Source organism: Rhea pennata, chromosome 7 (genome assembly GCF_028389875.1).
Source record: "Rhea pennata isolate bPtePen1 chromosome 7, bPtePen1.pri, whole genome shotgun sequence".
In the NCBI taxonomy this organism is placed as follows: Eukaryota; Metazoa; Chordata; class Aves; order Rheiformes; family Rheidae; genus Rhea; species Rhea pennata.
Genome location: NC_084669.1, coordinates 6,374,130 through 6,390,513, shown reverse-complemented (window position 1 = coordinate 6,390,513; position 16,384 = coordinate 6,374,130).

Genomic DNA, 16,384 nt, shown 5'->3' with positions numbered 1-16,384 from the left:
CCGCCGCCGCCGCCGCCCTGCGCCTGGCCGAGCGCGGCCGGCGGCCTGCGGGGGTGCGGCCTGCGGGGGTGCTGCCCGCGCGCGGCCGCGGGGCGGGGGCTCTCGCCGGGAGCCTCGGGACGGGCGGCTCGCGCCGTCGGCCTCGGGCTAAGGCTGAGCCGGAGCTGCTGCCCAGAGCCGCGCCTGCCCGCCGCCTGGCAGGTCTGCTTTCTCCTCCCCTCGACTCGCCGCGGGTTGCGAAGACTGGCTCGCCCCGATGCCCTCTCCTTTCCCTTGCTGCCTTCGCTGCTGTTCCGCCCGGGCCCAGTGCCAGCCCGGCCGCTCCGCCGCGGAACTCCTGCCTGCAGGACAGGCGTAACTTTACAACACATAGTGCGTGTTTCAAAAGCACGTGCGGAGCAGGACAGACCGCAAACATCTCGTGGGGAAGCAAGTACAGGCGCTGTGCACGCTGCGAGGCTCCATGCACTCATCTCCAAAGAAGAGGAAACTCTAGGGCATTACCCTTTGTATCCCTTGATGAATACTGTCACTGCCAGTTGTTCTGTGAACCTAAGACTAAGCAGGCCTGAGCTTATAAAAGACATTGCTGTGATTTATATTTGTTCAATATTTGATAATCATTATAATCCTTTTGGTCACCGTTAAGCTTGAAATTACTACCTTGCTTGTTTTACACTGACCGAGAGTAGCAGTAGTTGAGGAAAGAACACTGTTGAATGACAGAAGGCTGAATATTCTGTCTGTTGAAGGCTTTGCAGAAGTATCCTGAGGAAGTTCTGGACAAATGCAACGTGGCACTATGCACATAAGTGATTAATAAAGCAGCATGCTATAATTCAAAGCCCTTATCCTATAAATAGTTATTGTACTACCTTGTTCTGCTTTCCTAATAGGAGTCTAATTTATAGTAGAAGATATTATTGCATGTGGTATTTACAAACGTTAAAGATTTACAGTATTTATATAATACCCTCGTACAAACAGTACATTCTAGGAATGTTGTACATAGTTAAATTATTCAGACATAATGATAAATAACAGCAGAAAGATTATTACATCAGGAATTCTGTATTAGTGAACATAAATGGGTAACTTCTGTATCTGAACAAGATTTCAGTTAGTTCACCTCCAAGTTTATGCAATTTACATACAATGCAGCTAAGCTACACATTTTCCAGTGGTAAATTATCTGTCCACAGGGCTTTTGAAACCTTCAAAAATTAAGGATACTAAAGTATTGCATTCTAGTTTCAAAATTAGAGGCTATAATATTTGTCATATTATTTTGTTAGAAGAGTTTCATGACAACTACAAAGCATTTAGAGCACATTTAAATCATAATTCTCCTGTGCTTCCTGGTGTATGTTTTAAGTATGACTACTAGATCATATGTAACTTCCCAAAATTCTTTGCTAACTCAGAATACTGAAATATTTTTGGTGTCAAAACTGACAATGCTTGAAAAATAATTTGTACTATATATCACTATTATTATTTAAAATTAATAGTGATTTTAGGAGAGTCTATTGCAATCTAGACTTAGTGGTCTTCAGAACATCTCAGGCCACCCACACTTTCAATAGATTAGAAAGATTGCTGGGAGCAAGACTGGGAAGTCCGGTGTTAAAACTTTTGATGCTGTTAAAACTGTCACTTTAAGCTGAGCAAAGAAATAAAAATGCCACTTTCAGATTCTGATTTGTATCAGTTCGTTGGTTTTACTTTACCTAATCATGCCTGGAAAGACTGAAGTATATATGGGGTGTGCCATCATATACCATTTTCAGATACCCGAAATGCATTGTTTATGTTTATAGAAGATTAAAATTGCATAATGCTTGAAGGAGTCAGTGAGAACATGAAACAATGGAGAAACAGACTTTTCCAACTTGCTTCTTCCATATATACCATAAAGAGGCTTTTTATAAAAACATACTGTAATGCACACAATTACAATTAATAATTCTATTATATAATTAACAATTCTACGGTACATACTGAGGAAAGCACCATTAGCAGTTAGAAAGTCAAACAGAGTGAGTATCACAAAGCAGAATTCCATGCCAACAATTCAGACTTAGCACAATGACAACAATAGACTTGTCCTAAGGAGATCTCAGGTTAGTTTCTAAGAAAGCAGCATGTGCGTAACCATAATTTTTTGGCAATTTCAGCAGAGGCACCAAGCAATGGTCTCTATAAACTCTTCTGGAAGTGCTTGTCTTTCTGTAGGAATGCTTATGGCTGGGTACAAAAATTCATACTTTGCTCCCTATGATGAAAATAAATGGGCAATTTATTGAGACCTACCACCATTGTCACTAAGACACATAATTCACATTAATGTAATAAAACAAGTAAAGTTAGACAAAATACAGTTGTGTGGGACAGTATTTACACACATAGTCCACCTATTAAGGTAAATATATAAATAGTTAATAAACTATCGTTACTTATATTAAAAATATTTTAGTATGCTGAAATCTGTATTGTTTGCTGTATTGCTTTTCTGTTATTCCCTCAAAATAACATTTTTGAGAGAACTTTTACAGCAAAGAAATTCTTAACTTGAAAGTGTTCTTGTTACAAAGCCAATTGTTAAACGGAAGAACTTTCATGGAAGCCTCTTTATTTATCTTTAACTAGTTACATGCTAAGTTAGGACTTGTTCATTTGACAAAACTGATCAGAACAGCTCTCTATCAATGGAATAAGACTATCCTCACAGGCAGTTATTGCGGAACAGTTATAGCAGTTATAGTACACTCTTATTCTGGAATAAATTCAATATTCAATATTTAAATACTCTTAAATACCCTTTCTCCTCCAAAATAGTAACATGATGAAGAAAACTGCCTGTATACTTATCAGACTAGATATTTTCATGCCTGCTGTTCACACAGTAATGTTTTCCCATCCTTAATTCAAACACCCAAGAGTGTTGCCAGGCATGTATTTCTGGAAGAAGCTATTTCAGCTAGATGCAGTACCTGTTTCAGAAGTATACATTGCATAGGTGCTTTAAGTAGCTCTTTAAAATGTGTTAAAACAGATGGTTTAATAAATAGGGAATTACTGGAATAATCTACTCACAGTTTTTGAACAGTTGAAGAGCTGTGTATAAAACACCTACATATCCAGCAGGGATCAAAAACTGTTTTGTCAGCTACTACTACTGGCAATGGCAGTCAAAGAACACAAGAACAGCAGGGAGAGAGTTGGTAGATACCAGTAGCAGGGGAAAACCCTTGTCACTCCTGCTATTGTAAGCCATGTATCACTTCAGAGTGGCTTGCATAGCACTAGAAGTTTAAGAGTTTCACACCAACCTTCCTCATTTCATACCCTTTAATCTTTTTTTTCTCTGCTTTTTTATCCAGTATTGCCCCCTTTTTTTCAGATACAGAAACTCTGTAAAAAGTAGTTCATTCATCAAGTGAGAAAAGTCACATCAGAAGACATACAGAAAACAACACTTGGATCAGTAAGTTAAATTATTCATTTATTGTGTTTGTTTATTTGACCTTTTGTCACTTAATCACAGGCATCCTCTGAATGTGAGGTTAGTTTCAGGGCTCATTAATACAAGAAATAAAACAGCATGACAAATGAGCTGCTGCATAATATAGAAACAGTGCAATACTGTCCATTATTGACTAGCATCAATAATATGCATCACTATTATTAACATCCAAGTCCCTGACATTACCAAGTATTTTTGTTGAATGCAGCAATAAAATTTTAAAAACTTTCAGGAAAAAGTTATTTCCCGAGCTTAATTACCAAGATTGTATTAGTCTGGCACAAGCCAGAGAAAAGTGACTATTCTGATGCTGTTCCAGTGGAGAAGAATCTAAGAGTTGTTCAGAGGTAGTAAGAGGCACATAAAAAGATTAGCAGAAATCACCTTAAATAAAGCCTGTTAAATTGATGTATTTGTGCCAAATCAAACCAATTCAGCTGGAAGAATAACTGTCTCTCAAAGTTTGTTTGTCTTTAGTCTACCTTTTTGCCAAAAATAATGAAGAATTTTGGCTGCTATTCTTCTGGATGTTCAGCCAAAATCAAATTGAGAATGAAGAAAAGCAACTGTCTTAAATATGCACAGAAAAATATAACAAGATGTAAAGGAAAAACACATTAGTCTGGCTGTTATAGAAAGTATTGTAGCCTGAAAATTCAAATATGAGATTAAAGTCAGGACTTTCACAAATACTATTTGTAAAAGGATAGTATTAAAATGAATTAGTTCAGGTGTAGTAATAGTAGCTGATAAGCAAATTAAAGAATCACTATATGTTAGAAGGATTAAAAATGTGTGCACAAGCAGAAGATAAGTTAATGAAGAGATAAATGATTACATATTATATTACGGTTCTGTATATCCTACTATTGATGTGGGTCAGTTACTCAAATTGGTGTCTAGAGGGTTGAATAAAAGTATTTGCAGAGGAAATAAAAAGAGCTGGAAAAGTCAAGTGAGGGCATGAGAAAGAAAAGTCAATTTAGAAATGTGTAAAGATGTTACAGCTCAACTACATTCATGGGATCTTGCAGGAGCTCCCAGAAAAAAAAAGTAAATTCATCTAGTTATTATGAAGGAATAATGAGAACCTTTGCATTTATTTTAAAAAGGTATATCTTAATTCTTTCCAAACACCGAACATGTGAATGAAATCCATTGCCTAATTTTCCAAATTCTGTATCCTGTCATCAGAGGAAGTTACATCAGCTCATCCTACTCTGAAATGCATTGAACTATATTCATTTACTTTGTGTTCTACTAATAAGTTATTCTGGCCTAAATTTGTGTGTGGCCACTTCATATCCACTTCATATCAATCATTATTACCTTTTCATTTGAAGGACATCAAAAAAACAAAAAAAAAATGTGAATTCTAGAAATTGAACTTAGACATCCCCAGGAACAAATTTTACAGCACTGGAGCTTCCTTATTATTTTGCTAGTCCTTTAAGAGAGTTTAGGAACAGCATGAAGAGCTGATAATGATTATTTGTGAAAAATAACTCCAAAAAGAACCAGCATAAAAATGATTAAATTTCTTAGACCACACTGTACCTTTCCATCCAACACACCAAAATAGGTACCCAGCATTCCTTCCTTATGCCAATGCAGTATGTTTCAGGAAATCTTCACCAAAACTGAGGACAAGGTGAAGGAAATGGCTGGACAATTTACTAGAAAATGGAACATCAGATGACACAAAAATTATCTTCTTAACATTAATTTCAAAAGCCACTAGGATTTTAGATATATGTCACATCCCTGCAAACTGTGGGAAAAAAATGGTTCAAGTACTAGATCTAATCATCTCAACATTCAAGGAGATAAGTACTTTTAAAGGCAATTATTAACTGACTTAGAAAACTTCTCAAAGTCCATATAGAAAACTAAGTCTCTCTATAGGGTGGGTTTACAGACAGATTTGCAGTATTTGAAATGTTTGGTAGCATTAGGAGTAGTACTGATCCCAGGAGAACTTCTCTGGAAATAATGTTATTCAATTACATTTTCCCATGAACAATTACTTTTGGAGATTTATTAATTAGCATGCCTTAATCTGTTTGGTACCTACTTCAATGACTTTCCATAACTCTAATTTGCTAAACTGCATCATTCAGTCTTAAGTGAAGATAATAATTCATTAAGTACAACAGTTCATTTTGTCTGTGCAATTATCTTTACCAACCAAAACAGCAATCTCCTTAAAGAACGAAGTAAAGTATATTGATCAGACATATGTTCCAAGTATTTTTTTTTTTTTTTTTTTTTTGGCCACTGAATCCTAGAGTGGCCTTTTTGTTAATTTATTTAGAACTGATACCAGGCCAATGTACCTGAAGATACATGAGTCACCATGCTTTTTTTTTTTTTTTTTTTTTTTTTTTTTGGAATAATGACACACTAGTGCTTAATCCAGTTTCCAGGATTTCCCTATGATTCCAGATTTTATTATGGGTATTACTGGGATAAGATACTTCAGCCTATTCCTTGAAGACTCTTGTGTACAAATTATTTGGTCTGACTGATATTAAAATGTTTATTTCTAGTCAATACCCTACTACTTTACTAATTAACTGAACAGCATGTCATTATCCTTAGCTGATTTAAGCAAGTAATAAGAAAAGGAGATACCCATACTAGTGATTGCCTAGAATAACACTTACATAGAAAATGTTCAGCTAATCACTGTATGTGCACTGTTCAAAAAAGTAAGCCATGATTAGATCTATATACTGGAGTACTGTTGAAGAGGATGAGGAGAGAAGGGTATCACGAGTTTAGCTTGTGCAGAGAAATCCAGCAGCATGGCCTTGTACAACTTAACTATGCTATAAGTTTAATTTAATTAAAACTCAGCTTAAAAACTGAATTTCATTTGGGAGCTTAACATACCTCTGCATTAATACAGCCTTTGAAAATTGACCACTGACCTTCTAGGCTGTATTTTTCTGAAAGAGATAGTCTTTCCATTCTCCTTAGAACTGCTGCTTCATACAGACCACTTCATAAAAACAACACACAAACACATCTAAGAAGTTTTTATCAGGACCAGATTCTTGGATGGCAACATTAAATCTGCAAGAAAAAGAATCAGATGTGCTGAAACCAAAAGATCACAAATAAATTTCTCAATATGTCTATATACAGAATTCCCCTTTGACTGAAATATATCATTCTACTTAAAAATTGGCAGCAAAGTATCAGCATAGATACTAGATTCTACTCTAGAACCTTTGCTTTCCCAGAAACTAGAACAAGCTGCAAGAGAGGAGAGGAGAAATTTGGAGCGCAGCAAACTTCTGTGAGTTCAGTTAGTAAAAGCATCTGGAGGGTCTGTTCTCATCCTGCACAACAAAGAGTAGCAGTGACACTGTAAGACACAGAACAGCCAATTCAGAACTCTGGTGAGAGTCGGAGGAAGGAAACAAGGCTTAGCACAAGCTTTTCTTTCTTTCCTTCCTGCTCACTTCAAAGGAAAGAAGGTTAGTCCTAAGAATCCAACCTCTCTTAGGTCTAATTACTTTAACTTGTCTTCCTTTACCAATCAAATTATCTTTCCAAAGAACAACAGGTGCAGCAACACTTAAAATTAATTCTTCAAATATGGGAGCTCTTAGATGTGTAATAGAACCACCTGAGGCAAAATTCCGAGGTCTCTTCAACTGTAACTCAACCCTTGTTCAGACAGACTCCTGTGGAGTTAACTGGAGTTTACCACAGAATTAAGGAGTAAAACCAGGGAAGAAGTCTGGAATTAAATCATATCCTGAGAACATGCTTTCCAACTTGTGACTTCTTTTTCTTGAGTTCTCCCCCAAAATTATAATGCTTCATCTAAATGAAATGTATTTCTGTTTTATCTGACTTAGATTTAAGGCTGACATTTCCAAGCATACAGGGCTAGTAGTCTGAGGTATTTAAATTTTTTCAATTGATAAGTATACACATAGACAAGCAGCTTTCCTCATGGCAAATGTAGGAAATCAGAGCTAGGTCAGGACAGAAGCAGTATAATTTAAGCTGATTAGCAGTACTGTGTAAGTAAATGGAAAAGGAACAGACAAACAATTTAAAACGGAAGAAAATACAGGGAATGCTCAGTTTGCTGCACTGAAATATTCTCTTAACATCAATTAAGATTCTCAAAGAAGAAGAAACCTTACCTACAAGTCCAAAGCTGAAAATTAGTTGTTTCTCATGTTACTTATCAAACCAATCAACTTTTTAAAAACATCTGGCTGTAATAACAGACAGCACTAGGAGCTGCATCTAAGAAAAATAAAATTACATTTCAGCTGTGTAGTTCATATAAATGTTCCTCACAAATATCTCACAATTCTAGCAGGAGGCTGTGGAGAAAATAGAAGATAATCTCAATCAATTGTTCCCACAAAATTCCTCAGAGCTGAAAGTGTTTCTCATGCGGATGTATAACTTAATCATGAAGCATCTAGAGCTTTTACACATCTAAAGGTCATTCCACCAAAAATAAACATAAACATGTTGCCAGCTTAATGAAAGTTTATTTCAAATGCCATCCAGAATTTGTCATCTGTTTGTCAACTTTGAGGTCATAACAAGAAAACACCTGTGAATCTGAAAATAAAATAAAACCTTTTGTTATGTTACATTGTTCCTATTTGATCATAGTCTAAACTGAAAAAATATTGGATGGGATCCCACAGAGGTAACAGGAGTAAAATGTGATCTGACAAAATCAGTGAGCTAAATATATCAATAGACTGCCGTAGTTTTGCTTTCCCAAAGCTATCAAAAGAGCAACTTTGAAGACCATAGCTGTCTTAACTGGAGTTGCTTTCAAATACTAGAATGAAAAACACAAATGAACACAGGATAAACAACCAAGCAAAAATAATCTGAGAGAATATGATTTCCTGAAAATCTTACCAGAAGACATCTGCTTGATTCTCAGTAGTACCTGCCGAAATGTAACTAAGATCTACGTGCAGTGAATGAAAGATGGACAATATCCAAACAACATCCCTTTAGTTAATGTGCAGCTACAAGAATCTTAACAAGATGAGCCAATTCCAATGCACTCTTTTACTCCAAACTTGGATGTAGATCACTTAACATTATGTTACAGGATTTTAGTTTCAAAATAGTCTTGCCAGATTTGCTGACAACTGTTGTATCATTTTTCCAAACCCAACTACAAAACATACAGTTGCCTTCACTGCCCTCATAGGACCTCAATCCCTTGAAAATTTCCCAACACATTTGCTTAAAGGATTTGCTTAAATCCTCTTATCAAAATTATCCCAAACTTTTATTCTTACTGTTCAAGTGATTATTGAATCAATCACAATACAGCACTGTAATAAGATATGCCTTTATTTGCCTGTTCAGAACCAAATGCCATTACTCCAAACTACTGACATGACTTAGAAAAAATATTACATGTATTTGTCTATTATATACAATCAAGGTTTTTATAAATTATGGTAAGTTATGACAAATAGGAATTCTGTACTATGTTCCTGTGTCTCATCTTTCACCGTGCAGTTAAAATATAACTTCATATTATACATGTGCTGTAAATGCACCACTAGGGGTTATATTCTCCTCTCATCCTGTAAATCTCTTGCAAAGATATTTTTTCTAAGACTTCCATGCTGGACAGGCAAAAAGAGATGATATGCTTCTGTGCAGTAATGGAATAGCACAAATGGATATAGAAGCCCAGTTAAGTTGCTGGCATGTTTTGGGATACTTTAAAAGCAGATATATTAGCCCTTTCACAGCTAAGAGACAAATTCAAAGAAGATCGAATTATAGCTTTCCATGCTCCATTATTCATATTATTCTGCAATTAGGCCTATTTGAGTTCCTGCCGTCTCACTGATGTGGCAGCTAGTGGGCTTACTGTAGATAAGGATTAAACTTCTGCTCTTACAATAGACTCCTGTAGTCACCTCCCTAACTTCTTCAGAAAGGCACTTGACTGGACTGTATTAAGTATTCTTCAGTACCATACCGAATTATTTTAGAAATAGTGTGCATAAACAATTATATACTACAAAAAACAGGAGAGGGATCCTGCATAAACTTCACTTTGATATTCTTTTACAAGTGAGTGTGTAACCCTACAACCTGAAGTTCTCTTCAGTTTCTTTTGGGAAGTCTTCCAGCTGCTTTTATGTTACAGAAGGAAAAAAAATCACATAACATACATAGTTGACTAGACTAGGTTACAATATCCCACACTAAGTGTATATTCAATACAGGCAAACTGCTCTGGAAGAGCCATGCATCACAGAGGGCTCAGTCATGCAAGATTCTACCTTTCAAACTCTTTCTTTCTTTACTAGGACTTGAAATGCTCAGCACCTTGCACTATCAAGTCTTACTGCCTACTTGGTATTACTGCAAAGTTTGCATACTCTGTTCCCCCTCTTGCAAGTTGTTCCTAGATGTTTAGAGTTGGCTCTATTGCCTGTGAAGAACTGGAGCTAAAAACATAGTACAATTTGTGGGAATTCAGTTTCAGAACTTGATTTTGCTCCCATTGATTAAAGCAGTGGACAGGGAAGCCCTTAATATGTATAATTTTCAAGAGTTAAAGTTGTACCTAATTCAGCATGAACTTCAGCAAACACAGATATAGAGCTGACCTTCTGCATGTATCTTCACCAACATGTTTTCATACCTTGAAAAGAACTCATCAAACACATACACATGTAGCACACTCACCTTCCAATGGCAGACAACCTTTACAAATGTTATGAATATTAAAAATATGATAGTGCCTGACCTTATCACAAGACAGAATACTTTGTCATTTCTAGTCTCTCTTCCTCTCCCAAGCTCCTATCTTCACTGAGCAAAAACAACATATTGCTTGGAAGGGCTATGCCCATACTGATTAGCCAACACCTAGGACAAAACATGAAACAGCTGGTTCTACTCATCTTTCCTTCATGGGAAATGCTCCTCTACCCAGCTGTTGATTTCTACAGAATTTATAGGAGTGCAATTGCTTTTGAAGTGCTTTTTCCTGCTCCAATTTATGTGAAAGTGGCCATGGTGCTAAAGCTTCTTGTGAAAGCTTCTTGGCAGACAGGTAGCAGGACTTTATAGAGATTTCTCCTGTGGGACCAAGCTAGAAATAAAAACGCTACACAAAAAAGACTCCAAGGAATTTTCAAAAAAAGTTTTCTCATCAGAACTTACTGATTTATTGAAATCAAACTTTTTGCAGGGCTACTAGCTTTGACAGGTAAGTTCTCAGGTACGAGAAAAGGCAGAAAACACACCAGCAATGATCTGGTGATATAGAGCTCAACTAGGCTTTAAGAGGTAAAGGTTAAAGTCTTTGACTGAGGTAGGAAAGGGGAGAGCTTTCAACTACAATCCCAATGACTGCCATAAATACAGAGTTATTCTAGGATGATATTTGAATTTTTCCACACACAGATAAAAGGGTCCTCTTTCCTTCTCAGTAAAGATCACCAAAAATTAAGAAGTCTCAGAAGTTTTTTGTGGGATGGATGGAGAGACAAAAGCAGCTGACTTGTTCTTTGCCTCCGGCACACTCAGCTTGCCAAGACAACTATTTTGGTAAGTCAAGGTTTGCTGAAGAATGGAACTGATCTATTCTTGCTAATTGCCAGGCCACATTCCTAACACTGGGGAACAGAAGGAGGGCTGTGCTGTCCTAAAGCTTAGCAAGGATCTTTTCCTGCCAGGATAACCCTCTGGAAATCAGATTCGCTGGCTTTGTGCTTTGCACAGTCTGTAATTGTTTAAATAGACATGATATTTACACCACTAAAGCACATAGAATAGATGATGTTCAGCCAGAAAGAAAATAAAATATGAGGAGATAGAGAGATATGAGAACATTTGTAATATGCACTTGGAAACCAAAAATCCAGTTCTCCAGTGCCCTGGACTATTTAGAAACATAACCACTAGGGAAGGAAAACCACTGTCTTGCTTGAGTTTAAAAAAAAAAAAGGTTAAAGATTGGAAACAACCTTCGTACGTACAACAGCCTGTAATTTAGAAAAAAACTGTTATCACCATTTGCCAAAACAGCAATTCTGCAAACCAAGATAAGCACAATTCAATCTCATGTTTCAGTAAATTGATAAAGTTTGGGAAGAATTATTCCTCCAGTGCTGCAGTGAACAGACTTTAGGCATTACCCATGTCTCAGTCTTCCCCAGAAACACTGGGGATGGAGTCCTGACTTACAGTCAGTTGGAGCAGAAGTGAAGTAGAATTCCCCATTATCTACTTCTCTGTCATATCAGACATTACTGATCGAACAGCAGGGATGGCTAAAGAAGTTTTTTTCCTGAAGGTTATTGTGCAGGTGAAGATTTGTCCTGTCTTTTCGGCTAGTTCAAAGCTCAGCACAGAAAAAGTAATGTTCTCCAGTAAAATAACATGGATGTTCTGTGCTATCTAGGAGTCTTAGGAGTCTAACTTGTTTGCAACATTAAGTAAATGTGTAAATGTGTACATTGATCAAAAAATAGCTAATAAAACTATTACATGGTCCAGGAACATGCTCTCACACCTGCCTGTACTGCTGACACAACCGGCAAGTGGATTTTTCCTACACAGAAAAATAATAATGTTAATGTAAGCACTGAATCATGTGGAATACATGACATGTGAGGAAAACAGGACTGTCAAAGTGTCATGGAACAGCAACAGCAGGTTGCCCCATAAGGAGAGTCCAGAGTCAGAGCAAGGTGGGCAGGCACAGTGACCCTACTGACAAGGACCCAGGAGATCAAGTCAGGTAATCAGGGTTAGGATCCTGTCTGGAGGCAATAACCTCCAAGATCAGCCAGAGGTCCAGTAAGTGTGTCTATAGGTCCAAGGCCAAGAAAAAAGGTCAAGTCAGCAGGTCAGGATCAGCCAAGAGGTACAAAATGGGGTTCAGCCATAGGTGCAATGAAGCTACAGCATAGCTCAGGTGGGAGCCTAGAGTGAGAGCCTCAGCTTGAAAGCAGCTCCCAAGAGGAGAGGGGGAGCCCCCACTGCAGCTTTTTCCAGCTCTCTCTTCACAGCTTCATTTATCAGCAAGCTGGCCTAGACTAGCCAACTAAACTTCTAGAAGTGGGGGGAGTGTACTCCCAGCCTGATACAAAAAGCTCCTTGTATGGCTAAAAATGTTCTTTTAAAGTTGCTTTTACTCTCCCCATTGGGAGCTGCCTGGTAGTTCTCAGGTAACTGCTGTTCCAAGAAGGAAAGCTAGAAGGAGCAGACACTTCTGGACATTTGTTTCTCTTTCACTCCTTGTCTGCTCACCTCTTTGAGATTTCAGTGTGCCAAGGAAAGAAACAGAGATCCTATTAGCTAAGCACCTGTTTCTTCAATTTAAGACAATAAAAATATTATGGAGGGATGATTAGGGACAGAGAACTGATGTTAAACCAGTTGCAGTACCACCAGAAAACAGACCAAAACTTCTGTCTCTGCATGTGGCATATTTTCCTAGCACTCATTAAAAGACAGTTTTACTCATGAAAGATAGTTTTCAAGTTCCCTTTTCAGTTATTTTTCTTATAGACTTATGTGCTTGCTTATTGGACACTTTCAGTTCTGGCAATTTTCTTTCTTTTTTTTTTTTCTTTCTTTCTTTTTTCTGTTCTTTTTTTTTTTTGACTGATACATGCTAGTAAACTTCCAAAAACAGAACAAACAGATTTCTAGCTATTTTGGTCATTATAGCCTTGAGTACTGAACAGCAGTTTATCCACCAGGGGGAGGCCTGTAAATACTAATAGATGATGACCATTGTGGCGGTAAGAGGCTGTGATAATTTCCAAATGTTCTCCTAATTTCTAATGAAGGCAAGATTATCCTGGTTACTGGGTAGACCCAAATACATCTTAAACCAGAGTTCTCTATTAGAGTTCTGTCTAAATGACTCAGGATGAACAGAGTATGGTTAACCAAATATGCATATTTTGTAAATATTAATTTAGCTTAAATAGGTCATTTATATTCTGTTAAGAAATTGAGCTCTAAAAATCCAAGATGCCTTCTGCTGCTTATGTTCTGTGTTTAACTTTGCTTTTCTCTGCACACAGATCACAGAAACTAATGTGGGTTTCAGCCAGATTTGACTTCTTGTTTTAAGATAGGGTTACATCCCTTCTGGAAAACAAAACAAAACAAAACAAAACAAAAAAAAAAATAAAGAATACTTTTTAAATTGAATTAGCTTCTGGAGTCTTATTCAGGTTCAAAATTCTGAAATTTGACTATGTTTTGTGCCCAGACTTAGTATAGATGAATGGTGATTGAAACATGCAAGTTTAAGAAGTTTTTCTCTATTTAGCAAGAGAAAAACACTTACACTTAGGCATCTATCTTCTCATTAATGTTTTGCATTTTCTATACAGGAGCTATATTTATGTACCAAATTATTTGCATTTGATTACTGTAACTCCAATGAGCAGATGACATGATCAAACTGTATGCGTCATACAATGGCTGCAGCAATACAGCAGTCAGTGTGAGACAGACCCTCTGTGGATAGTGATCTATTTAATCATCTGTTAGACTAAATTACGCACAACAAAAAGACAAAAAAGGTCAGTGAAATTATCTGTAGTATAAGAGGCAAAGTAGTAGAAGATTGCAAATCACTGCATCTTTAATTTTCTGCAACGGGGGCCAAATCATATCAGTGATTTGTTTTGTTGATAGAAAAAAATCCACAATTCTGAACAAAACAAGAACTCAAAAATCTCGCTCCAGTTGCAGTTAGCAGAGAATTTTTAGTTAAGACCTTTTAAATTTCAGCTGACATGCTTTGTACAGCTGGAGTAGGATTTTTTTCAAAATGTAATCAGTGACGTGCTATTCAATATTGATACTCTGGATTTGGATGATGCATCACACTGTGAAAGGCATGGTGGTAGATTTGTCATGTCTATCTAATCTTAAGAGACTCCATGTGTCTGCTGCATTTATTAACAGAGCCTTTTTACAAACTCAATCTTAAATGCATCCAGGAGAGAACTTTGTCTGACTCCCACTTTGGGATACAGCTCCAGATACTTGCCATACATATTACTTACCCACAGGTCCATGAGTAAAAGCTTTCTAGATACTTGGTCCAGAACATTTTCAACTCGTGGCCCTGATTAATCAAGCCTTTTTTTGTCCAGGTAATCTGCTACTAATCATGGGTACTCAGAAGGTAGACCAGCCAATTTAGAGCTTACCACAAGACATACTGCTTCCTGACATACCACAGAGATTTACTTGCTTATAGTGGTGCTGCTTTGAGAAATCTGAATTATTCAAGAGCATTTAGGAGAAAAGCTCTCTGCAGTAGGACCACAGACAGTCTGCGCAAACATGCCATGCCATCTTGGACAGAACTGTCACCAAAGTCCTTGTGTGAACAGTAGAAGAACACCTTGACAGACATTTCATGATCCATCCATGAAAGAAGATATGACAGCATATAGTGAACTAACTTTCCCAGGCTGGTCTATACTCTTAAAGTCTAGGATGTCCTGAGGTTTCTGGAAAGTAGTTGCACATACAAAATCAATTTACCACATACCATGGTATAATGTGGAAGCTGAAGCAAATTCTCTCCACAGTTTTGAAGATCAAAATGGAGAGATGATGTAGTTGCTGGCTTGAGGAAGGAATGGTTTTGCTGATTTGGGGTCCTGTAATATTCTTTGGAAAAACTAATTGTTCACATGAGCCTACTGATTTTCTAATTGATTGATGTAGCATCTGTCCATTTTCAACACAAAGAAACACATGAAGACCCTGTAGAATTTATTATCTTTGGTTAACTATGATTACATGATTTCCAGTTGTTTTGGAACACCCTGAAACAAATGTTCTTCTCGGTCTGCAAAATGCTATGCAGACATGAGCCTAAAGAAGTCAGAAGTGCTATGTTTGCACCCAAATGAAGAAGACAGAAGTATCTCCAAATATAAGCTTCTTAATTGTTTTCTCTTACGAAGTAGAATATATAGATCTTGAAGCTGGAGTCTCATCTTAAAATATCCAGAGAATATAGAACTTCTTTATCTTATAACAAATTTTCCTGGATCTAAGATTTTTGCTCTGCAGTATTCCTTATATGAACATTTCCATAACCAACATTTCTGGTTATAAATAAAGCTAACAATAATACAAACTAGAAGCCATACTGCTTTGGAGTTGCAGTTATGGCCTTGCACAACTTTGTATTAGAGAACAAAAAAGTGATTCCTTCAGTTGTTACCCCCCTATATAGCTGGGATATATAGCTTTCAGCTATAAGAGAGACTAAAATGATTTTATTTCTCAGTCTACAGTCCTTTATTCCCAGCTTGTCCTCATGGGTCTCTGTTCTGTAGAATAGTTCAGAACCCTGAACTATTTGCTCCTGCTAATTTCTGTGAAGTGTACTCTCCTCCATTTCTTACCACAGCACATATGCACAAAAACATCTAACTTATAATTGTTAGATACTCCTTTGATTTTTCCTTTTATTAGTTTTTCATCTACTTGCTGACCTCATTTATTAATTCAGCCAAGTGTACAATTAGCTATCAGCTACAGCAAAACAAACAAAAAATTCTTCTTTTCTCTATTTACACTCCATCAGGCACAAAAACTGTGTGTATTACTTCCTCAATTTACATAAGTAGTTTCCCCTGCAAGACCTTTTAACACTTCTCTACCCTGTTCCCCTACATCAGCTGCTTTTGTTGGTTTGGCAAGGACTCTGGTATATGCCACAGAGAACTTACAGTTTAAGCATGCCTGTTACTGTTCTGAAAATGAGACAAAGAGTGAAATTCCTCTACAGATTTTTACAGATTGGAAGCAGAACAAATACCAGATATC